The sequence below is a fragment of the Polypterus senegalus genome, chromosome 13 (genome assembly GCF_016835505.1).
Source record: "Polypterus senegalus isolate Bchr_013 chromosome 13, ASM1683550v1, whole genome shotgun sequence".
In the NCBI taxonomy this organism is placed as follows: Eukaryota; Metazoa; Chordata; class Cladistia; order Polypteriformes; family Polypteridae; genus Polypterus; species Polypterus senegalus.
Window position 1 is genome coordinate 113,254,862 of NC_053166.1, and position 26,196 is coordinate 113,281,057.

Genomic DNA, 26,196 nt, shown 5'->3' on the forward strand with positions numbered 1-26,196 from the left:
GAAAGGCAATTCATAGAGAGACCCCTTTCCAGGTAGGTTGGGCATGCAGAGGATGTCAAATGGGGTATATACAATATAATACACAGAACTGAACACAAGTTATCCTCAATAAAATACAGTAATACAATAGTAATAGTACAAGTATAGAGCAAAATTCAAGAGCAGATTATGTCACACAATATGATTCTGGAGACCACGGCCATCAAGCTGCCTCCCCACTACTGGCCATTCCGCAGCTGAGTCAGTGATGAGGCAGCCATTCTAATGAAAGGACCCTTCTACCCAATGCTTCCCATTCTTCTCTATTAGAGATGACTTTTCTTTAGGCGGCAAACAATTTGGCATTAGGGCAGTGGCACCAAGTGCCAAATTTGAGTACTGGGGAGAGATACAGAATAGATGAGGGTTAGTAACAAATTATAACTATCATATTACTTATGTTTGAGTGCTAGTGACTAACAACAGAGATGCAGTATGCACAGTTAACACTGCTCACTCATCCCTTACTGAGGCAGCTGAAGTTGGAAAAAATTCTCAGAGCTGAAGTCTCTTTATCTAAGAGTTATGTGTCTGGAATTGTATAGGGTAAATAATACATTGTCATTTGGAATACATACATTTCATGTGTGTTCCTTGTCTACAACGATCTATGTAAATGTACAATGATAGGAAATGCAAGGCAAGAAATGCTGAACACATAACTAAAATAGAAACTTTTTTCCTGCTCTAGTAAGAATGACAAAATGCTGATGTGAAGTGTATAATGTGTGAAGAATGAAGTCCAAATATCAAATAAATACTTTCACAAAAGGTATAACAAAACAAGTGTGCTTTTAATAAGAATATAACCAAAGAAAAATAAATTATTCAATTTAAATGTTGTTGTCAATGTGTAAAAACTGAAGCCCAAATATCAATCGACACAAAGTAGATATGTCTGCTTGGCTTGTGTAGAGGTAAGAACTGATGTCTTGTAATCAACTGGTTGCAGGTTTGATCTTTGGTCCTCCCTTCATTTATCTTTTCGAGTGGTGAGCTGCTATTAATTTATACTATTCTATAATAAAAACATACATAAGTGAAAACAGTAAAGGTCCCAGTACTGAATTTCTGTATATACTGAAATTGATTTGATAAATAAGAACTAAACCAGGCAAGGCCATTGCCTGTGAGCCCAATGTCATTTTCCAGTCTGTGTAATAAAATAGAATAGTCAGTGGTGTCAGATGCTGCGCTTAAGTGTAACAACATACAGCCATATGAAAAGGTTTGGGAACCAATCTTAATTCTTTGGATTTTTGTTTATCATTGGCTGAGCTTTCAAGTTGCAACTTTCTTTTAATATATGACATGCCTTATGGAAACAGTAGTATTTCAGCAGTGACATTAAGTTTATTGGATTAACAGAATATAAGCAATATGCATCATAACAAAATTAGACAGGTACATAAATTTGGGCACCCCAACAGAGATATTAAATCAATACTTAGTTGAGCCTTCTTTTGCAAATATAACAGCCTATAGACATCTCCTATAGCCTTTGATGAGTGTCAGGATTCTGGATGGAGGTATTTTTGACCATTCTTCCATACAAAATCTCTCCAGTTCAGTTAAATTTGATGGCTGTCGAGGATGGACAGCCTGCTTCAAATCATCCCATAGATTTTCGATGATATTCAATTCAGGGGACTCTGACAGCCTTTCCAGTAGATTTCAAACTGTGTTTTGGTTCATTGTCTTGTTGGAATATCCAACCCCTGCGTAACTTCAACTTTGTGACTGATGCTTGAACATTATCCTGAAGAATTTGTTGATATTGATCATCCAACCCTCAACTTTAACAAGGGCCCCAGTCTCTGAACTAGCCACACAGCCCCATAGCATTATGGAACCTCCACCAAATTTGACAGTAGGTAGCAGGTGTTTTTCTTGGAATGCAGTGTTCTTCTTCCGCCATGCAAAGCGCTTTTTGTTATGAACAAACTTGTCTAAATGAGCATTTGCATACAACAAGCATTTGTGCCGTGAGTGCAGTAAGGGTTTCTTTTTCATCACCCTGCCATACAGATGTTCTTTGTGCAAATTGCACTGAAAATGTAGAACGATGTACAGATACACTATTTGTAGCAAGATGTTCGTGCAGGTCCTTGGAGGTGATCTGTGGGTTGTCTGTAACCATTCTCACAATCCTGTGCATATGCCTCTCCTGTATTTTTCTTGGCCTGCCAGACCTGGGTTTAACATCAACTGTGCCTATGGCCTTCCATTTCCTGATTACATTCTTTACAGTTGAAACTGACAGTTTAAACCTCTGAGATAACTTTATTTAGCCTTCCCCTAAACCATGATACTGAACAATCTTTTTTTCAGATCTTTTGAGAGTTGCTTTGAAGATCTCATGCTGTCACACATCAGAGGAGAGTCAAATGGAAGCATAACTTGCAACTGACCACTTTAAATACATTTTCTCATGATTGGACACACCTGTCTATGAAGTTCAAGGCTTAATGAGCTAATCCAACCAATTTGGTGTTGCAAGTAATCAGTATTGAGCAGTTACATGCATTAAAATCAGCAAAATTACAAGGGTACCAAAATTTTTTCACAGCCAGTTTTTCACATTTGATTTAATTTCATACAAGTAAATACTGCTTCACTAAAAATCTTTGTTCAGAAAACACCCCAGTACTCAGATGTTCCTAGAAAATGAAAGACATACCACTGTTATCGTTTTTGTTGAAAGTATAGTAAATTATTATGCAGGCTGAGAGGGGTTCCCAAACTTTTTCATATGACTATAATTACAGTGAAGATTCCTTCATCAGAGGATAACAGAACGTTATTTACAACACGTTGTGCAGAAGCCAGACTGGAATTTCTCAATGAAATTGTGATGTGTAAGATGTGACTGAAGCTGATTGGTGACTACCTTTTAAAGTAATTTAGAGAGAAAGGGTAAATTTGATATGGGCCTATAATTATTATGAACATGTGGGTCTAGGTCTGACTTTTTAAGTAATGGACTGATGACTGACAGTTTTAGTGCATCGGGTACTGTTCTATGCAATAATGAAGTATTGATAATGCTAAGAATAGGTGTTGCCAGAACATCCATTGTGCTTTTTACTAGTTTTGTTAGCAGTGCATCTAAGGAACAAATAAGGCTTCATTTTAGAATTTAAACTTAAGACTTCCTGTTCTTTTGCAGGATTAAAATGTCTAAAGTGTAGAATGAAGGGTGTGATAGGGTTTGCCAGGCCTGTGTACAGTTTGCACTGTGATGCTGACATCTGGGATCTTATATTTTTAATTTTTTCACTAAAGAAGTTCATAAAGTCTGCACTGCTAATGTCTGTTGGTATTTTACACTGTAGATCTGAATTCCCAATTGTTAAATTATTCACTGTTCAAAACAGCACACAAAGATTATTATAATTATTGTCTATTATTTTAGAATAGTAGTCTGAGTGAACTTTAAAGAGAGCTTTTTTATATTTTTTAACACACTCTGTCAATGGAATTTGAAAGACCTGCGACATTGTTGTTTCCCATCTATGCTCCAGTTTTCAACACTTTTATTAGACCTGGGTGATTTTCTATGTTTTCCGTGAGAACCCTAAATCCAAAGAGGACTGTTTCATTTATGTTAGGTAGAATGCCCAGAGGGGACTGGGCGGTATCATACCATACCATATCATACCATATTTATTTGTTGAGCGCTTAAAAACACAGCATTACAACTGACCAAAGCGCTGTACAGTTACAACAAGCAGGACTAAAAGCAAAATATTAAAAATAAACATTAAGAGAGAATTAAAACAGAGATACTAAAAACAGGTCAAGGGACCAAATAAAATAGAGAAAATAGCAAAAGACAAGTGGAAAATGGTCTGGAATCCCTACAGATTTTATTTTTTCTCCAGCCGTCTGGAGTTTTTTTGTTTTTTCTGTCCCCTGGCCATTGAACCTTACTCTTATTCGATGTTAATGTTGATTTATTTTTTATAATTATGTCTTTCATTTTTCTATTCTTTAATATGTAAAGCACTTTGAGCTACTGTTTGTATGAAAATGTGCTATATAAATAAATGTTGTTGTTGTTGTTATGTTCTTTGATCACTTTTTGTTTTAAGGAGAGCCACTGCATCTAGAGCATCTTTCAATGTCATATTATAATTTGATGTTAGCTGATCTAAATTGTTTTCTACAATTACACTTAACTTACTGAAAATATCTATAAATTTTGAAACAGTTACAATTTAGACATCACACTTTCTTTGTTTTAAACTGTGAGTGCATTGGTAAGTACAGAACCAAATCAAACAAAAAACTAGTGATCAGAACTAACTTAATGTATTGGAGTAATATTTAAAATTTGAATTTTAAGTCTGTAAGTTATAATTAAATCTAATGTGTGGTGACGGTTATGAGTTGGACCCCTGACAATCAAACAAAATCAGATCTCACAAGACTACGAACTGGATGGTGCTCTAATCATTCATTCCCTGTGGGATATGGCCGACCGTTCATCCTGGCCAATACCTCCACGCTGCCAGATGGAGCCCTCCCAGGAACATGGAGGTGTCTCGTATTCCAGCGGGGCATCAGGGACATTGGAGTTTTCCTTCACAGCCCTGCTGGATACCATGGGGGCCTCCAGAGGATGTTACAGGGAGGCATAAGGATTTGTATTTGCACTATAACCCGGAAGTACGTCCTAGTCACAAGGACAGAAGAAATGACGTACTTCCGTGATAAAGAAAAGGAGTTTTCACCTGACTCAGAAGTGTAATAAAAAAGAAGTTGTCAGATATCAAAGTCGCTGTGAAAAGACAAGTTGTAGCCCACCATCTGAGAGTCATATGGAAGCTTATTAGGGTACAGCGAAAAGACAAAAAATAGGCAACAGTGACAAAAAAAAAGCTTGAAATGTCAACTTTAATCTCGAAATTTCTACTTTTATCACATAGTTTCACTAGTTTCTCAAATACCATTGTAACTAAAGTAGCACGTTAAATGCTTTGCATTGTATGTGTTCTTCTATGTGCTCTATGTGTGTGAAACACTACGTGCTTCTTAAACAAGCTAAAAATTTTATCTGTATAATGTAAAAAGCATATTTTGCTGTATTTCATCTTAAAAATGATGTTGTCATCATATGTAAATATACACTTTATTAAGTGGCTCAGGTTGTGCAATATTATAACTGTATCGTAAGTTTACAGTGAGGTAATTGTATTTATAGGTACAAACAGTTCTATAAGGAGCACTTGATGCACTGATTGAGTGTGCTTAGAGTTCTTGGGATGAAACTGTTTCTGAGCTGCGAGGTCCCTACAGGAAAGGCTCTGAAGCATTTGCTGTATGGGAGCGGTACAAATAGCACATGGCTGAGGCAGCGTGTGCTTGATGCTGTATACCGATAATTCTCTTTCTGATCAGCTGCTTGAGAGCTGTGATTCCACACTCAGATACAGTGGGATAAACACTTAGAGTAACAATGCTAAAGCAGCTATGGTATTTGGAATAGTTTGGCCATTCCATGGACCATTATATTGTTATGGGTTAATTACAATCAGATGCCTTAAACTAATAAAGAATATGCAGTTAATTTCAGTGTATTTGATAATGACATCGGGAATGTGCATCCAAAAAAGAAAGGGAAACCACACCGGAACAAAAGCACTGCTTTGATGCTGGGTGCTACCAATTTGCAAAACTGAGTGGAGAACTTGTGTATGCCAGGGATTGAGATGGCGTGAAAATGTATGTGGCTTTACGCCAAGTTTAGTTTGTATATATCGCAATGTGAGTGTGGAAACGGGCATACACAACATTTATATCATTAATACATGAGGCTCCAGGTTTCTAGCCAGCAGTGAAGGGAACACAATGTTATATAAATTACTCCCCTCTATATAATCTTGGTAAGGATACAATTCAAATATTTTCTTTAGCTTTGCTGCATAGAATGATGATTTTCCCCTTTAAATACCTCAGATTGCTGTATATAAATATTGTTAGTTCTGACATCCAGCAATAAGGTAGATACTTCATCGTCAGCAACACGATCCAGTTGTGCCTCTATGTCAGAAATCTTCACCCCTTCATCAACTGCTGGTTTAACATAGTTTGGATTTTCTAATATTCCACACTATGGAATCACCAATTATGAGCACTTCATTGTTCTCAGGATCCACAGAGTTCTGAGAATGTGCTCTGGGTTCAACATAGTGACCTTGGTGCTGATAGACTAAATTTTGGCTTCTCAGACTGTCTCACTGTTACCTACTTGCCCTGTTGCTGAATTGGTACTGCTGATTTTGGCTGCACACTGATTACGATGGGACCTGGAGAGCCTGAAGCCAATTCAGAAATAGATGAATTGTCTAATAAATGGAGTTGATCCAATTTTCAGTTTGCTATTGCTATCAGGTTCCTAACGCGGTCCCCCAATTTGCATATTTTCCAATTCTAAATTAACTAAGCACTTTTGACAGATGAAGCTGTCTGTATTGTTGGCTGGAAAACCTGAACTGTACATGCTGCAAGGCATATAAAATACAAATGTGCCCTTGACGGGCGGAGAACAGATGGAACTTACATTTAGCGCTGAGTTCATGTTTCTCCCTTTCTGCAGTATCTTCGGTGCTTTACGTGTTCAGCTAAATCACTGTTACTAATACTGTAATTCTCCACAATGTGAGTACACAGTTCCTCTAAAAGCTGCCTGCCCACATTACTATTAGTGAGAGTATACTACGTTCACCTTATATTACTTCCCTATTTCATACCCTCTTTATCCTTGGCTGTTACCTTGTCATAGATCCAGCATTGTGCCTGTGGGGTTTAGTTATTCTCTGTGTCTGCATCAGTTTCACTCTGATACATTTTCAAAGACATTAGTGTTAGTTTAATAATTCTAAACTGACTCTATGTGAGTGTGGTTGTGTAAATAATTGGCTTGTGTAATGAGCTTGTGATCTGCTCAGCACTGTTTTCTACCATGCTCACAATGCTGCCATTGTATGCTCTGGCCATCACAACTATGAATCAGCCTAAGCAGCTTTGAGAATGTATGTACAGTATATGCAGTATATATGTATGCATGTATCTATGTATGTAAAATAAATGTTTTGCATGTTATGGATATTTCAAATTATTTTAATTTAGATACTATTAGGTAAAGGTATATTTGCTTAAGCAGCAAATATTTTGAGAGAGAGTAGAGTTACATTTAAAAACAAACACTCTTTTATAACTCAAACTGAAAACCTTCATAAAAACAGGTGGAAGAAGACCGACTGAATTAGGTAGCGTGGATTAGTGGCTGAGGCAAATGAGTCTGAAGCACAAGGCTGCAAGTTTAATTTTTGCCTTTAGCACATTCTGTGATCCTGAGCAAATCACTTCAATTGCCTTTGCTCCAAATGCCACAAAATATGCAGAAATAATTATATGATAAGACTGATTTTGCAAGTCCTCTGGGTTACAGATGTCAGTAAAATGTTCACTAATAAGAGTCATAAAAAATGGGGACTAAACAAACTTTGTCAGTTTATAACTAATTAAATGGCTGTTAAGCAACCTTATGAGCTGCAGATAAAATGCTTCCTGATAACTGTTATGTCATTTCTCCTTTCTTTCCAGCCTTACATTTAGGATCTTTTTGGTTAGTGAAGGTTTCTACCAGCATGGAGAGCTAGGTGGTGATTAAAGAAGTGAGAGTAGCACATTTTAAAACGAAAAGGTTAAAACTGAAAGGGTATACCTATACCTATATTTATTATGGTATTATAATCATGCAAGAAATGATGGCTGTAATTAGAAGAAAAAAAAAACACAGGCAAACATCTTCATAAGCAAGATGTATCTTTTTATACTGACCTAACAAGCAAGGAACAATAATTTACATGTAAGTTCACATTCCTACTGAATAATTGAAACTCTATGAACTCAGTGAAGACAGTTAACACTAAAATTGCCAGATTCTAAGAGAAAACTCGTAAATCTGTCCCACCTTAAATCCTTTCTCACCTCTGCATCAGCGTCTTTTGTCCTGTAAATGTGTCGATAAGCTGCAAGCAGCCTGCTATACCATCCCCCGCCCACGGCCGCAGTTCAATTCGCAAAGAAGTTTCTCAGTGTTCAGTGTTTATCTTCGAGTTAAATGCTGGAGCTTTATAGGGTAAAAAAGTACATCGTCATTTGGAATCGTTGGTCGTATCAACCACCTACCGTAACCTGCTTTCATCCTTGGATGTGTGTGGAAACTGTTAACATTTGAATCTTATAATTGTATATAGCGTGGAACTGACCTCTCTGTACTATTCTGTCCTCTATATCTCCTGGAGTTCAAAAGAAATACTACCATGCAGCAACACTGGCCAAGATCAGAAAAAAAAACGCGGTCACTAACTACAATTGCATGAAGGTATGCAAATAAATATAATGTTGCATTAGTGCAACAACGTTTTCCGAAATGTAGAATACAGGTCATAAAATGAATTTTTCCAAATGTCATATATATCTAAGTCTCTCTTTTTTGTCAGTGCAGCTTTGACATCATGGATCAGAAGGTGCATACTATTTCAGCATGAGCAGGAACACTCAAGAATAAAACTAAATAAAAAAAATTCACATCCACAATCATTCTCAGTCACACATACCACTCACATCCACGCTCACAGTTTTTCCAGTCCCAGTCTCGTTCGTGCACAAGTTCTGACACGGTTTTCAAATAAAGAGGGGATATAACAAAACAAGTTTGTTTATTATACCACATCTTTATCTGAAAATGGCGTCAGATCAGAGGGATGGTGGGGGGATGGGGGGGAGCTTGACCATGAGTGAGAGATTAAAACTGAAAAAAAAAACCCACTAACTTTGACAAGTACTATAAATTTACAGACGCAAATCAAATGTATGTTTTTATTGTATGATATTAACAATAAGAGCAGCTCACTACTCAAAATGTTAAATTTGGGAAGCAGCTGATATCAAAACCGCAACCTCTTGATTGGAAAGCAGCAGTTCTTAGCATTGCACCACACAAGCTGTCGAATCAACTACCTATTGTAACCTGCTTTCTTTTTTCTTCGGTTAAATACTTAAATAAAAGTGCACTTGTTTTGTTATACTTGTACCTTTTGTGAAACTGTTTATTTCATATTTGTTTTTCAGGCTTCACACATTATACATTTCATGTCTACATTTTGTCAATTATTACTAAATATGAAAAACGTTTCTGTGTTAAAGACATTTTTACATAGATTATTGTTGACGTGGAACACACATGAAATGTATGCATTCCAAATGCCAATGTACTTTTTTACCCTATAAAGCTCCAGCACTTCTCTTGAAGATAAACACTAAGCACTGAGAAACCTCTTTGCGAATTGAACTGTGGCCGTGGGTGGGGGGATAGGATACCAGGCTGCTTGCTGCTTATCGACACATTTACAGGACAAAAGACGCTGACGGAGAGGTGAGAAAGGATTTAAGGTAGGCTGGATTTATGAGTTTTCTCGTAGGCTCTGGTAACTCTAGTGTTAAGAAACATTAAGAAGTTTGACAAACAAGGGAAGACCATTCACTTCATCAAGCCTGTTTATTAAGCTAGTACCTATGCTGTCACAAAATCTTATCCAGATTCTTCTTAAAGGATGTCAAAGTTCCTGCTTCAACTACATGTCTTAGGAGTTTGTTCCAGATATCCACAACTCTTTGTGTAAAAATATGTTCCCTGGCTACAGCTTTAAATGCACTACCCCTTAATTTCCACTGATGTCCTAGAGTAAATGAATCACCCTTAAGCTGAAAGAATTCTACTGGATCTACTTTATCAATGCCTTTGAGGATTTTAAATACTGCTTCTTTTTCGTTGAATACACTAAACACTAGCGTGGCGAATTGCTCTCATACTAAAGTGATCTTTAGCTGCAGGTGGAAGTCCCATTTTACAAATAGTGCCAAGCAGAATTGTGTTGTGGTGCAGCAGTCTATTAGCCAGCGAAAGCGCAGTGAGGAAGCAGTCTGTTGTTATGGTTCTGCCTTGTTCAGAAACAGCTCCATAAGCTTTATGACCACAGATTTGGAAAGTCTTTGCCCTGGGTTGTAACTCAAAACACAGCTCTCAACAAAACATTGCCAGATGTCTGAAATTGCAGCAAACCTATCGTTTTTCATACGTTCTGCACGGGTGTCTTTGTTGTCAAAGCACAAATGACACATGATAGTCTGATAGCGGTCATGGGACATCGTATCTTTGATTGCTGGTACAACAAATAGTTCTGAGCAGGCATAAACCACAGCACCAAATGTTGTCATCGCTGCTATTGTGAAAAGAATGGGGATAAATGCCATCAACTCAGAGAGGGAGTGACAAGTTGTGCCACGTGAACATCACTGAGAGAATAAAAGTGAATAATAAAAAAAAAGCGCTAACTCTTACAAGCAGCCAAAATTTACATCGGGTGTTACAGACTCAAATCAAATGTATGTTTTTATTATATTATAGTAATAATAATAGCAGCTCACTACTCAAAATGCAGAGTGCCCAGAAATGAACCCGGAACCTTTTGGTTATATGGCAGTAATTCTTACCTCTGCACCATCCAAGAATGTATATCAACTTTCTGTTAAATGATTTTGAGCTTGGTATTGTAACTCATTGACAGCAACATGTAAATTGAATGATTTTTTTTTCTACTTTGGTCATATTCTTGAATAATAGTGCATGTGTTTATTTGATATTTGGACTGAAGTCTTCACACATACACTTCACATTATTATTAGTATAACATGGAAAAAGTTTATGTTTTAGGTATGTGTTCAGCATTTCTTGCCTCACATTTCCTTTCATCCTACACTTACACAGACCGTTGTAGAGAAAGAACACACATGAAATGTATGTATTAGAAATAAAGATATATTTTTTACCCTATACAACTCCAGGCACCTCACACCACGCTAAAGAGACTTCAGCTAGGAGTAGCTTGTGACTGATTTTAGCTTCGTTGGTGGGGGTTTGTGGATATTGGGATAGCAGGCTGCTTGCTGCTTGTGCTGATCGACACATTTACAAAACAAAAGACGCTGATGGAGAGGTTTTAAGGATTTAAGGTGGCCCGGGATTACAAGTTTTTTCAAAGGATTCAGGGATTCTAGTGTTAAACATAGCAAAGATTACAAGGAATATTTGACAGAGTTTATAAAAACAAAGATGGTCTGGGGTGAATGCCAACTGGTGAATACCATGTACCAGACACTGAATTCCACTGAGGAATAAAAAATTCATGTTTACTTTTTCTCACCTAATTCAACAAAAACTCACCTAATTTTAACTATTTTTTATTTAAATTTCCTCATCTTACAGTACTAATGTTTTTTCTCCTTGGTTCTAATAATAATTCACCTTACATTGCTTTATTTATTCTGGTAAGTTTGATGTGTGAAAATGTGAATTACAAAATCATTTTTACTTGGTTGTATTGCTCATTAAGGCTTTTATTATAAAATATTTAGATCCACGAATCCTGTATCTTGTACCAAACCATGATCTACACACCAAAGAACGCAGCTTCAGAAGAACTCTTTCTTTAGAGGAAAAAGAAGAAGACATTGCATTTATGTATCATTTTTCAAGACACTAAAGCACTGTACACTGAAATGGAGGAGCCACTTCAACCACTACCAATGTGCACTATCCATCTGGATGATACAAAGTCAGCCATTTTTGCACTAGTACGCTCACTACACATTAGTTATTAGGTGGTGAAGATGTGAGTGAAATAGTTAGCCAATTAGAGGCATGAGATGATTAGAAGACCAGAATGGACAATGTCATGATAGGCAATTTACCCAGGAAATCTGAAAACACCCATGTCTTTACAAAAGATGCCCAGGAATTTTTTATGACAATACAGGGTCAGGACCTTGGCTTTACATCTCATGTAAAGGACAGCACCACTTTTGAAGCACAGTGTCCCTGTTACTGTGCTGGGGCATTAGGATCCACACTTAGACCACAGGGTAAGCACCCCCTGCTGGCCTCGCCAATACCTTTCCAGCAGCAGCCCAAGCTTTTCCTAGATGGTCTTCCATTCAAGTATACTGGTCAGGCCCAAAAACACTTAGCTTCAGATGGATACTCTGTTCTGAAGTCAGTCAGTCAGTCATTTTCCAACCTGCTATATCCTAATAGGGTCACGGGGGTCTGCTGGAGCCAATCCCAGCCAGCGCAAGTGCATAAGGCAGGAACAAACCCTGGGCAGAGTGCCAGCCCACCCTAGGGGGCACACGCGCACACACACACACACACACACACACCAAGCCCACCTAAGGAACAATTTAAGATCGCCAATGCAGCTAACCTGCATGTCTTTGGACTGTGGGAGGTAACTGGAGTACCCAGAGAAAACCCACACAGACATGGGGAGATCATGCAAACTCCATACAGGGAGGACCTGGGAAGTGAACACACGTCTCCTTACTGTGAGGCAGCAGCGCTACTGTGCTGCCCTTGTTCTGAAGTACATGTGATATATGTGCTGGCATAAGGTGCTTAGGTGTACCCAGAGAACTCTTATGGAAGTTGGTCAGTAACCACTGAATGGAGCTCTAGAAGGGATGCTGGGTAGAGTTAGACTCCATCCTCTTTCCTCAAAAGTACAGGAAGTGCAGGAATTCTCCAACAGTCAAACTTATAAAAGTACTAAATATTTGTTATAATGATTACTATCAAAAGCTATTTCCATTGGAGCGGGTCAGACTGGTAATAAGTAGCTAGGTGAAAGAGAGAAACTGTATGACAACAAAAGTACATAAAGAGAGAAGTTACTATTGTACTGAACTGATGGACAAATTGTAGTTTAGACACCACCATAAACACTAAACATGAAATTATGAATAGAACACCTTAACTCAATACTTAATAGAGTCCCTCCAAAATATTTTAGAAGAAACTTACAGAATGATGCAAAAACTAAATAATTATGACTATTTATAACAAATGGTGTAATCAAAGCAACATTAATTAATCAGAAAGAGACAAAATTTGGTAGTGATTTGCTTAATCTTCCTGTTTGACAAATCTGGACTCCTAATTTCACATTACACAGATGTAAGCAATGCTATCAAACAGATGGTTTATTCAAACATAAAAGAGGTAAAAGTCCCTAAATATTTAAAACATGGAATCATTGACACAAAATAACATAAAAGGGGTATTAACAAAAAATGGTCAATTTTTTGTTAGGCCAAGATGAAGTCTTATGTTATTAGCTTATACACAAAGAAAGACTTATAGATGGATGGTTAAAGGACAAGCAGCAAGCTTCGGACCAATTAAAGGACAAGCTGACAAAATCTCCATTATCCTTATAATAACTGGTAAAGCATGAACAGCATAGTCATCAAATTCATTGATTTTAGAAAAGCATTTGCTCTGGTCTATTGTGACTCATTATGGAAAATACTAAGCGTGTATGGATTGCAAGTAAAAGTCATCAGTAATGAACAGATTGATTCAAGGTCAAGATGGTTTTAAGACAAGTTTTTATCACAATACACTGGATTCTAAGGGAAAAAAGCATTCTAACACTAATTATATGCAGTGAATAAAATTATAGCAATTATATGATTTTGGCTTTTCCAAAAAGATTGAATCTGTTACATTCAATCAAGATGAAATGCTGCAGTAAAATGACTTGTTACTTGTTGACTAATAACAGGTTTCACTGTGATTAAAGCCTACTAGGAAAAATGCTATAGTCTTAAGAAAGAAAAAGAATGTCAGCAAATCAAGGTTTGCCTATAATGGTACAAAATCAACTTCAGTAGTAGTCAAAATGATAAAACATACAAGATCATTTTGAGAAGGTTGAGTGGTGCATAGAGAAATATGATTCTTATCAATAATATCAAGATGAAGCTCTAAAGAGCAAACTAAATACTTCATTTCAAAATATGGACGATAAAACACTACTGCCACTCTGCAATACTTTGAGAAGTAAAAACAAAAATTTCTGTACCTTCAACAATGAGTGTTTTAGAAACATTTTCAAAATAAAATACATTTCAGTGAAAGTATTTAAAATGGCTTAAACAGTTAGCAGTATGTAAGTTAATGAAGAATAATTTCATTGGGAGCCTCAAATAGGACAAACAATCCAATACACATAAATATGTTTAAGCCTTAAAATTCCTATATATTTAAAAGTTATTAATAAAAGGTAGGATAGCACATGTTCTAAAGACTATAATTAGACAACAGTGTTATTTAATATTAAATATTCACTATTTAAATAGTGACTTTTTCTTAATCATTTAGGTTTAAATATGAATATCTCCCTGTCTTCTGATATGGAATGGCATTATAGTTAGCATTAGGTACTGTGTCACATGTTAGATCTACTCAGTTACTTTCCTTTGTTTATGTTTTAAGATTTTTATCTGTCTTTGTCAATTTACATAATTTACCATACTGTTCAGAGCGAATAGGTTAGAATAAAAATAATCATTGGTGAACTGATTCATAATTAATTAAACTCTTTGCGCTGATTGAACTGTTGGTGAATGGATCAGTTTATTGAGTGATTAATATTAGTGATCGATCAGCTAAATGATTGGTTGCTTAATTAACAAAGAAGCAGAAGTTCTAATTGAGATACAGTGATGAACAAAAATGCATTAGGATTAATATCTGTCATTGTGTCATGCTACACTAATGAAGTAATATAATTAGGGAGTGTCTTCTAAAAATTGTTTTTACATATTTCACTTGTTGGAATGTTTACTTGAAAATGAATAAATATGTCTCTTCTTAACTGGCAATGAGATGTGTTTTTTTATACCATTGCTTTTTAAAATTCGCTCAGTTTGTCTTATGTATGAAACTGTATTTATATCAAGTTATTGAAAAATAGCTTCGCTTTCCCATGTGGTGTTAATTCAGGAAGATTTTTTATTTGTTTGCAGTCATTTGAATGGGACTGGTTTTAGTGTGTTTGTACAGTATTTTGCTCTTTTGTGTAATTTGTATTGATATTAAATGAAAAGTGCCATTGCTTTCCTAAATTAATGTTCAAGTTTAAAGTTATGGTAGATAAAGTTGTTAATCATTGTTTTAGTATTTGTTAAAAAACCAGCCTGCATCTTTATCTGAAAATTTGTTATAGTGCTCTGAGCCTGAGCTCAGTGAAGAACACAGTCCAAAAATAAACTGAAATGATTAGATATGCAGTACAGTAAACTTCTAGATTTGGGCCAGCTACAATCTACTGTAGTAAGCAAGACTTGCACCACTTAGTTCTTGTTAATTGTGCAATAAAGTGTATTGGACCTGCAACAATGTAACTGTGATGTTTTAGTAGAAAGCGACAATTGTATTAAGAAAAGCATTTAAAAGTATTTAAGACTGGTCAAAAATTATTCACTGATCATGTACTAAGTCGGTTCAGAAATTAAGACACAATGGCAGCACAATCCAGCTCAAAACAATTACACTGATTCAATAATGACATACTATGTTATATCATTTACAGTTCTTCTATCACAACAACCTGTCATATAGGCATTTTTAAATATTTTTGTCTTTTCGTGGGGAGAAAAGGAGCAGATTAACTAAATACACAGTCACTGTTGCAGAGGATATTGCTTCATGTCTGTATATTTTTCCCTTCTTTTCTAAATTGGTCATTTTACATAGATTATACCAGTTGATTGCTTTGATTTGTGCTGGTACTCCTACACCATGTAGATTAAAGCGTAAATTATCATTTTCTCTGTTCTTCCACTTCAAACAAGCTTTCAAGGTCTGAAATTTTGTATACCTTGTTGTCTGACAGTCTTTATTAGCATCTATGCGAATGAACTGAATGGCATGGCTCTTTCCAGATATAACATTTTGTGGTGCTGACTCATCTTGAAGTCTTTAAATTAGTTTGTCATTCAGAAGTTCTGTACTAGAATAAAAAAGCATAATCATAATAAGAATTAACAATTGTTTTTATTATTTTGTTGACTTACTGTTTTTCTGTGCAACAACCTTTTCAAAAGAATACGTCTTTTGCACCAGAAAAAAAATCAAGACAGATATTTGGAGGGTTAACTTCTTAAATAAGCAAATAAAGAAAGATTTTTAAAACTGTCTGAAGTGTAATGGATTCAACATAAAAATATGCAAAACAATGAATAACATATTGCTTGTTCATATATAAAAATTATACACATATATTACAATTCAGAATGTCATTTTGCCAACCATCTAAAACTTTACAAGGAACCAGTCATAATTGTGCCAGCAGTCTGTTATAGGGCATGTGCATAACAGTCAACCCCATGGTGTCCCATATAAAGTGCTGTTGTGTATTTTCCCTGTGAGAAATATGTGCATACTAACTGTTCAGTTCCATGTTAGCATACGACTCAGTCAACAAGACCTGAGACATGATTTTTCAAGGACAAAATAGTAAGGCACAGCCATGGCTTGGGCAGAAAGCTATAAGTTGCATCTTTGGGGTTTGGTGGAAGATGTTTTCTACTTGGCTTCTTCAGACTATGACCTCTGATACCCAAATAAGAAGTGCAATTTAATAAGAATGAAAATTAAAATATCTAGATCTAATAAAAAAAAAAAACAAATTAGTGGAGCAGTAGTACTTTTCAAGGCATTATACAACACTGTAGTGGTAAGACAGGCAGTAAGTTCTTGGAAAAAGATTGATTAGACTACATCTCCACCTTCTTTTATTGCCCCACAGTCTGGTTAGTGACAGAAAAAAATTAGATGAGAATACAAACAACCAAAAGGTTTTTCAATGACATGGTTGTTGTGCTTGCTATTCATCATAGAGTAAAAAGGTGAACAATATTGGAAGCCTGTGGAACTGAAGCACTACTTCTCTAGATTAAGGAAGAGCCAATTCTGATGGTTTGAACATATAGTTAGGATGTCCCACAGGCATCTTTTACAGACACTGTAGCATTGTACTGGTAAAGATCCATGATATGCTGTAGGGATCATTTTCTCATGTGACCTGAATGGGTGAATACCCAGGGGGATCTGGTGCAAAGGCCCAGTTATTCCAGCTCAGCATGCAGCCACTGCAATTGCCACCAGAAAAAGCAGATTGAAAGTGAAGAAATTTGGTATACTTTAACACTAGAATTACCAGAGCCTACGAAAAAACTCGTAAATCCGTCCCACCTTAAATAGCTTCTTCACACCTCTCTGCCAGTGTCCTTTGTCTTCTAAATGTGCTGATAAATAGAAGGTAGAAGCAGCCGGCTATTCCATCCCCCCACCAATTTAGATCGTGCAAGAACTAAACTGTCTTTTCACATGACCTTTGGAGGTCAGAGCACAGGGTCAGCCATTGCACAGCACCTCTTGAGCAATTTTCAAGATAACAGCATTGCTCAAGGGCCCAATGGGGTAGGATTTCCTTGTGGCAGCAATGGGATTTGAACCAGCAACCTTCCAGATACCAGCATAAAGCTTTAACCTTAGAGCCACCACTTTGCTTAAGAGATTGCATATATTATCTCTGAGAGAATAAGGATGTGGAGTGTTATTGTAAGGGCAGCAAAATTCTCTTGTTTTATTTAATATTAGTCATTTTCATTTTCATAATAAATGTATTTTTCCACGATTTTTCTTTAAAAAAACACTGACTTATGATATTTTAATAAAATTAATGTGCATTTTTGATTTTTTAAATCAAGATGTTTATTGATTTTTTTTTTTTTTTGCATTTTAATAAATCAGTTATCATAAATATTGAAGTCAGTTTTGGTCGTTTGCTTTGGCCATTTCATTAATTTCCTGATTTGCTTTCATTATGATTTCAGACAATATGTTCTGACAACTACTGTTGGATCTTCTTTAGCAGCTAAAGTTATTATTCTGAATGAAACTTCCTAGAAAATAAATTAAGTTTAAAGTTCTTAATCTTCTCAGAAAACAATTCAATATAATGTGTAAAAATTAGCAATTAAATTAAAATCTTCCATGCTAGAACAATTCCAAGAGGAAGTGAACCACAACTTGATGCTTTGGATTGTATTGTTTGCTTTTGTAAAGTGCTTGTGATTCTTGTACTCCATTAAAGGATAAAGGATAAAAGAAATATACAGTAGATTGATTGACTGAAAATCCTGGAGGGAATACTGAAGACAGTTCAAAGAAATACTTTACAATATTAAACATGAGTGTGAAACCTTTCAATGGTAATACTCTACTGATAGGATATGAGTAATGCAGCCTACTGTTCTGCAGTGAAATGGCTTAGAGGCTTGAAAATGATGCCCTAGGGTATGCATTTTTTAATTTAATTAGTTCCTACAAAATACAGTAAATAAGGAACACTTAAAAATAGTCAACTGTATAAAATAAACACAAACCTAAATGTTATCAATAATTGATATTCTTGTTACAGTATCTGTCATAGAATGTTGAGATACAGTACTCTCTTGTCACGTAAGCCCATTTTGCCTCTAGGGGAAGGAAGTGTGCAGTTTTTTGATAGGTTTGCTTTTTGCAGTAAACTTGTTCATTATCACAAAGTTTGAAATAAGTGTGAAATCTCAAAAAGTAAACTGATGGATGTGTACCATACAGTAAACATGGGATAACTTGATATTTTAAAGAACAGACTTCTATTTCAGATAAAAGTTTTAACACCTGCATGTGTTATATTTTAATATTGAAACATTACCAAACAGAATTTTAATGTTAATCAATTAGAAATGATTTTAAGTTAATGGTTTTCATTAAATTTTAAATCTGCTACACGCTAACCTGGAAAATCAGCCATGCTAGGTATTCAAAGGCAAGGACTGCAGTGCCGTGTATTACAAAAATTTATAAACAGCAAAAGCCATAAACTGAAACATCAAGAACATACAACACCTTAGTTTTAAATTGTGAAAAGTGTGTGAGATATTATTTTTAAAGCTTGGGTACATTTGCCAGTTTTTGTTCTAGCAGCAATATATCTGATAGGAAAAAGAGCTGGGAATTATCTTTATATAAGAAGTGTGTTATTCACATACTCAAAGGAATTAAGTATTTACACAACATTTTAAAAAAGAGCAGGGACAGGTTTCACCCCTTAGAACCATTAGTGGCCAGTATATATATTTTTAATTTACACTTCTTGGAAACATTAATAAATGACAAAAAATGATAAGGGTAGTTGAAAACACTGAGCTAGATAAGCACAGATGATAAGATAGCTTGTGAAAGTCAAATTTCTATCCTAGCCACATCAGTACCCTACACCACCATCAGCCTGCCCTTTTAACATCTGACAGGATGGATAGATAGGCGTGGTTACTCGCATATCTGGGTTATCCTGTCAGAATGAGTCAGCACATCAGACTAAACAGTTTTTTTAAAATGTTCCTTAACCCACACTGCAACAACAATCACAAATCCTCATTTCTAATTGTGCTTTCTTCCAGGTCTTTTTCAGCACCCATTCTGCTTAGTTAATATTTTATTCATGGAGCCCTTTTCTTTCTTGCCATGAGAGCAATCTGCTTCAGACTGCATAGTCTCCATTGATGATTGGATTTTGGGTTATGACCCATGGTTAGTACATTGACTACAACTCCTGAACAAGTTTTCTGCTCCTGGTACAGTCATGTAGGTGCACATGCTGTCCATTGCCATGTCCATGCAAAGCCATTTCAGTTTTTAGCTTTGGAAATGATGTCTCTAAATGGTATATATGTGCTTAAGTCATTATAATCTGCTTTAAATAGGTTTGGTATTAAATTTTAAGTTGTCATTAATTTAGCTGAATTTTTTTGGGAAATGTAAATAGACCTAGTAGCAGTTCATGGGGAGAAGGGACATTTCTGTTTGAAAATAACTGAACAGCCATTCATGGTTGTCTTGACAGCACAAACAAGCCAGTAGGACTCAGCAATATCGTGAAATTCATTATTTGAACGACATGCAGATTAATAAACACTGTACACTCTCAGGTTAAAGCCGTAGAACGGCACAGTCAGATGTGCAATCAGAAACACACAAAGGTAATCAATACTACAAATAAAACAACTAATAAACAAATAATAAACTAAAAATAACAATAATTTACATTGGGTCTATGTTGCTGTTTAAGTCCCAAATTATACCAGACACAGTGATCCATTACACCCCAAATAACGTATCTACATTGCTGTTAAGATACATTTCCACATGTTGAAGGCTAGAACTTAAAAAAAAACCTCCCAAACTCATAAAAGGTCACTAATAATACTTAATAATTCTAATTAGCTAGAAATAAAAGCTAAAAGTATCATACCTATAATGTAATAGAAACCCCAGAAAGAACCTTTATGATTTATGAAAATTAACAGAAATAAGCTCTTAACAATAACTAGATACTTCAGGGAGAAACCCATAACTGACCAATCTAGCAAAAGCAGAGTAAGAAAGAACAAATAAGAACAAAGAAAACTAAGTGAAAGAAACCCTTAATTAACTTAACAGAAGACAAGATACAAAATACAGGACACTTGATTAAAATTAGAAAACAGGTCAACTTCAAAGGCAAGACAGAAAACCAGAGGAGTAATAATAACACTAACCAGTTAACAAGTAAAACATCAAACCAGACCAAACAAATTAAAATATTTAAAACAAAATCTGAAGTCAAAAATCCAACAGGGAGAAACCGAAACAATACCAGAAAATGAAAAATAGAAAATGATTCAAATAAGAAAAGAAAAACTTTTAAATTGAGGCCCTATGGAAGAACAGGGGACCACCAGCACAAGGCTATGGAAACAGTTTTCTTTTACAGCCCAAATTCAAATGGTATTCCCACCCCTGCAAAATCAAAACAATAAGTACCATGGAGCATGTTAAATTATAAACACAAAAGAAAAGGAAAACAACATAATAGTAAGGGAGCTGGGAGAAAAGAAAAACACTAAGAAAATAAAAAATGGAATTAAGCACTTCTATTGTCCTAACAACTGGCTTGCTGCCAGATAAGAAATTTTGAATTAAACTCTGCTATTGAATTACAAATCTGTCAAAACACATACTTGAGAATACAGCTCTACACCAACTGTCCAACATAAATCTGTTGTCTGCAATCAGTGGTCTCACTTTGCCAAACACTTGCGTAAAACTCAATCAATACTAATGTTTAAACTGAAGATAAAGACGTTTACAGCTTTTTGCTTTCAAGAACTATTCTTCTTTCTTTTAACTCTCTAAAATACAGTATACTCTCTTAAGCTTTGTCATTGTATTTTTTCTCTGGTTTCAGTCTGTCTCTGTGTTTCCAAAGTGTGTTCTTAATTTCAGATTCTTTTGAAACCACTTCAATATTGCATTATTGTTTCTTTTTTCACCATCAAAAGTTCTTTTTGAATTCTTGTGTTTTTTAGATTGATTTGATATTGTTATTTACAGAATAAATTTTGGCAATTATGTACACTACTACTACTAATAATAATAGTAATTATTATTATTATTATTTATATAGCATCCTTCAAAAACAAAAGGTCACTACGCATAGCAATAATCAGAGGATAGAAGACACAGCTAACAATAAAGAATAATAACAGAAATGTAACATAAATAATTGTTAGATCAATTTCCATATTATCTGTACAATACGTATAGTTTTTATACTAATAAAATAAATGTATATGTATACTAATTAATATACTAATTTCTGTCAACTGTTCTCCTCTATTTTTTTTATGAATATGAAAACACACAAGGCTTTGATGAAATTACACAGAATTCAAATGGCCTGCAGAATTAGTATATTTACAGTTGTCAATTACTTTTGAAGAGTCAGAAATAGAAAACTAGCACTGCTTAAAGCAGCACGCTGTGGAAAAGTGTTGGAATGTAAACAGCAGCAGGCAAACTGTGCACATGCAGAGATTAGTTATTCATTTACAGTCTAAGTCGATTTGCCCACAGAGACAACACAAAGGACAAATTAGAACTACTTCTTGGAAGGCTAATGTCACATTTCCTGCAGTGGCTATGTGAAGTTTGAACTGCTGCTTGAAGGGTTGATCAACTTTATTTTAATAGTATTTTCTAGCATACATGCCCTAACATAGCTGGCAAAATGAATAGTGTAACTATAATAGCAAGAAACTTCTTTAGCAAAAAATAAGTGTTGTAAACATTATGGGGAAAAAGTAATATATTAGCAGGGTGGTGATCAATAGCATGGTATCCTAGTTTAATCAATGTTTGCTAGGAATTCAATAGATGTGTTTATGAAAATACAATGTATTTCTAACAAATATCAACATAAATTATGATTTAATATATGCAGCATTTCACCAATGAGAATCTCATTGGTCATTTATTCCAGTCTACTGCCTCTCCAAATTCCAACAAATATTAAGGATTATTGAAAATTAAATTATTAGGAGGTCTAATTCTCAATGGATATTATGTGTAAAGTGATCATATGTGCAAACTAGTTGTGTTATCTGTGATCACCCAGTAAAAGGGCCTCAGTTAAAATGCCATTGTACTATATAACTAAGTTCATTTCTGCATACAATATTTGTATTTTTTTACCTGCAGCTAAAATGAATTATTCACTTGAGCTTAATGTTAAACATGCTACACCTGGTCCTTGGTGGTGTTAGTGTGAAAGAATATGCAGCAAAAATCTGAATTTAAGCAGTAATGTCATAAAGGTGATTTAATTTTGATTTTTTCAAAGCTAAAAAAATGCTAAAAAAATCTTTGTAACAACCAGGCTTGCACTCGGATGGTGGCAAGTTACCTGCCTGAGCAAAGTCCAGATAGCCATGCCAAACTGTACTTACTCTTTCGTTCCTTACCCACCCTCCACTTAAGTTCACTGATGGAAAAAACAAGTGAATGAATCAAATATAAAAGGTTCAGTATATGTAAAATAATTATTTTGGAAGTGGATGAAATATAGCACACATATTCCCATACTTACTGATTATGATGCATATACAGTGAAAGAAAAAAAAAACATGAAATGGCTCCAACTTCCCTTGTCTTAACTAGAAAACATATATAAATTACAAAAAATGAGAAACAAACATTCATAAACACACAAATTTCAATGTGAAACCACGAAAACTGCAGAGATTGAAAAATGAATGAAAGCTGGCCAAATCCCAAATGATGAAATGACAGCAAAACACGATTCAGACAGGGTTGTTTCGAAGTATAAACCAAAAAAGTCTCACCAGTGAGTCTGGATAGAAGTCTGACAGCTCTGGGAACTGGATGATGAAAAGTTCGAAAACACTTTACTGCTGTGTGTAACTGGATGAACATTGATGATCTTTGGTTACCTTCAATGAAATAATAGCAATGTTCTTCTGGATGCTTCTTTTTCTTCAAATGTGCAGTCCTGTCTTATAATGTATGCAACCCAGAAAAAACAGGAAGCTGCACCTCCTAAATGGTCAAGTGCCATGAGTGGTGACGTCATTGCAGGTTCAGCGGGGAAACTCTTCTTCAGATATACATTTTTTATACACAAAAAAGGGCAGACAAATACAACACTTACAAATATTAAACAAGCACTATTGACATTTTATGTAGCCTCACTAAATCTTGACTCTCCATTAACTTCAAAGTCTAAAATTTCAAACTGATTACGCGACATTTTTTATCAGTGCCTAGCTATGTGTTTTTGAAACAGCCAACACCTGAATATCCTCATTAAGTTAGCAATACCAATCAACTATCACTGCTTTTGAATTAAAAAAGCAAAAAAGAAAATTAAAAAATAAAACACGAAAAAACGCACACATCTCAGATTAACCAATGGAGCCTAGTCATGATTGAACAGAATAAAGCTTGATTTTTTCTATACCTGACAGAGTTGTTTTCAGAATTTGAAAAGAAGAGTACAAGATGGTGTCTTTAAGTTATTTAAAGTAATTTAGTAACTTTTGTTTTTTTGTTTTTAGATACTGTATACTGAGGAAGTACTACAACATTGTATGTCAAATATAACATCACAATAAGTAATGATAAGTAAAATAGTGGAGTTTCTTTTTGAATACATTCAAATGCATGTGCAAGTTTCTAAGTAAAGGGTCCAGATTGAAATAAATGGGGGAAAGGTGTCTTTTGTAAATGAAACATGTCTAATAGATGTGACAAAAAGATGTACTGTACTATAATATAAATGCTTTAATGTAGGGAGTCAATGAAATTGTCATCTCAAAGTGGTTAAAAAAAAGCAGTTTTTACCTTTGATGAAATGTCGCATTTGTCAAAGATGTTACTTAAAAAAATTTGTGAGCACTGATGAAAACAGCGTAAGATCAGGTGCAAATTTATGCTGACGCTGTTAGTTAGGGTCAGATCAGGAGGGGAGGAGTATGAATGTGATTGAGAGAAAATAAGCTAACTTTTAGAAGTACCATAAATTTACTCCCGATCTGACGCTGTTCGTTTTTAAATAATATTGCATTAGTGTAATGATGTTTTCTGATTGGTACTATTCAGGTCAAAAGATGATTTCTTCAAAATGGCACATATATTTGTCTCTTTCTTTTTTTACCCAGTGCCACATTGACATCATGGACCACAAGGCGTGAGCTTATTTAGTGTGAGCAGGAACACACAGGTGGCCGGTTGCTTTGTGCTATAACATGCATGACCTGGTGGCAATGAACGCACATGTACTGTACAAGGCATGCACAAGGGCCACTGAGAAAAGAAGAGTGTTCATGGCTCACCTTGCAGAGGAACGATGGAAAAAGAAAAAGAGGATGCGACATGGACAAGCTTCTGTTCCAAGCCGCCACTTCCCCCAGGAAAGCAAACTCAGTCAGTGTCAGGTTGCCCCGTCAAGGTAATAGGAACCACAGCATAGAGAGAAGTGTGTACATTGCAACAGGTACACATGTCGTAAATGTGGGAAAGACGGTCCTTGGGTGTGTGGGAACTGTTAACATGTGAATTTGATGATTGCATATAGCGCGGAACTGACCTCTCTGTGCTATCCTTTCCTCTGCATGTCCTGGAGTACAAAAGAAACACCACCATAAACCAAAATGTAGAGATTGGGAAAGATCGAAAAAAAAGATAATGCGGTCACTGATTACAAGCGCAAGAAGGCATGCAAATGAATATGAATAATATGAATAATGTTGCATCAGTGCCACAATGTTTTCCGAAATGTACTATACAGGTTATAAAATGAATTATTCCAAATATTATATGTAGCAATAACTCTGTTTTTTGTCAATGCGGCTTTCACATCACGGACCGTAAGGTGCATGCTAATTCAGCATGAGCAGAAACACTGAATTAAAAAAAATACAAGTGAGAATGAGATACAAAGAAGGCAGATTCACCAACATTTGTGTGTCAGCTTTTATCCCTTCAGATCAGAGAATTTCCAGTTCCATTGTCTCAAAACACCACTCACATCTATAGTTATTCCTAGTTTCAAATAAAAACTAGCAGCATCAGATCTGTGATGGTGGGTGTTGTATCGTGATTGTGACTGAGAGAAAAAAAGGGGGAAAAAAAATATGCTAACTTTTACAAGTACTGTAAATTTATACCGGCTGTTACAGATGCAAATCAAACTGATCTTTTTATTGTATAATATTAACAGTAAGAGCAGCTCACTACTCAAAATGGTAAATTTGTGAGACACCTAGAATCGATCCCGCGGCTGTTTGATTACAAGTCAGCAGTTCTAACCAGTCCACCATGGAAGCTGTCAGATTGCACTTGCACCTTTTGTGAAAGTGTTTATTTGATATTTGGACTTCAGCCTTCACACATTATATAGTTCATGTTGACATTTTGTCATTTATTACTAAACATGAAAAACATTTCTGTTTTAACGATGTGTTTACTTAGATTGTTGTATACACGGAACACACATGAAATGCATGTGTTCCAAATAACAATTTTTAACAATTTCCCCTCTAAAACTTAAGCACTTCACTTCAACATAATCAAGGATTGAGCTGGGAGAACTTCTTGCCCTTTCTGTGGTGGCGAGGTTAATACGTGGTATAGCAGGCTGCTTGAGCTTATTGACACATTCACTAGCATCACTTTTTGCTGAGGAGAAGAAGAAACTGATTCTTTTAATTAAATGTAATTCTATTTGCTTTTTAAAGGCAGGTCCCTAAATCACTAATTTTGTGTACCACTGCACTGAGTTTTTGGGAAGA